Source organism: Chelonoidis abingdonii, chromosome 4 (assembly GCF_003597395.2).
Source record: "Chelonoidis abingdonii isolate Lonesome George chromosome 4, CheloAbing_2.0, whole genome shotgun sequence".
In the NCBI taxonomy this organism is placed as follows: Eukaryota; Metazoa; Chordata; order Testudines; family Testudinidae; genus Chelonoidis; species Chelonoidis abingdonii.
In genome coordinates this window covers 85,970,835-85,971,986 of record NC_133772.1, presented here as the reverse complement: position 1 = coordinate 85,971,986, position 1,152 = coordinate 85,970,835, and the positions used below count along the sequence as shown (strand labels likewise).

At 38.6% G+C, this 1,152-nt stretch overlaps 1 protein-coding gene across 6 annotated transcripts in view; it reads right to left on the bottom strand.

The window, feature by feature from the left end:
- Positions 1-1,152, bottom strand: part of SIPA1L1 (signal induced proliferation associated 1 like 1) — a 391,350-nt gene that overhangs the window by 238,393 nt on the left and 151,805 nt on the right. The window lies entirely within an intron of this gene.

The following is a 1,152-nucleotide window of genomic DNA, read 5'->3' as shown; positions in this document are numbered from 1 at the left end:
CCACTTTTTGGCGCCCCCAAATCTTGGAGCCCTAGGCAACCGCCTAGTTCTCCTAAATGGTTGCACCGGCCCTGACTACAAGCAGTATAGATGTCGGAGGCACTGCTTGGGCCTGTAATGAGCTGTATCGGGTATATGCCCTAGGATTCAGACTTTTAGGGCACTCTACTCGCCTAAGCCTTGCCTCACCATGTACACTACTATTTATACCCATGGTATCTGGGCATGCAGTGTCTGTACTCTGCATACCACCACAAGTGTAGATGTATATTAGAATACGTACATCTGAGAAACATCAGTTATACAGAAAAAAAATCTTACTAGATGGCTTCCACAACTTCTCAAACAAATTTGTATTTATTGTATTCTTCATTTCAGTGATCTATTGCAGGACCCATTGTCACTGAACTCATTCAAAAAACAGTGTGTGTGTCCAGGAAGCAAGACAATCCAGAAATATGCTATGTAACACAAGTATTGACTAATCAACAATACCTAGACAAGATGCAAAATCCTCAAAAGTAGATCCTAACACTATAGAATCACTGTAATCAGGGATATGATTTTACTGTACTTTTACAGTTTGTGCAGTACCTGGCATAATAGGACTTTGATTCTTGACTGGGACACCTAGGTACCACAGTAACACGAATTATAACTACTAATACTGTTAGCTACAATAACTACAGAAACCAATATTTATGCCCTACGTTAATCAAACAAATTAGTTAAAGGGACATTGACACACAAGAAGAATCTATTAGATTCTAGGTTTAATCATTACACAGCTTCAGCTAGGTATGCACACATTTACAAATCCCAAATTTTGATATAAATAAAATCATTAAATGCAGGCTGTTGTACTCTGTTTTTGCAATCCTTATTTTTCACATAGTCTGTAATGGTTATGAAAAATGGTTACTTAGCTTACAGTAACTGTGCTTCTTCAATGATTGTCTACATGGACCCAACTTCTGGTGAGCAGCAAGGCGACTTCATAATCAGGAGGTTGGTGCTATTTAAACAAGCATTGCAGACCTCACTACCGTCTGTAGTGTGTAAGGTCTTGGAAAAAATTTTAAGGGAGAAAGTAGTTAAGGACATTGAGGTCAATGGTAATTGGGACGAATTGCAACATGGATTTACTAAAGG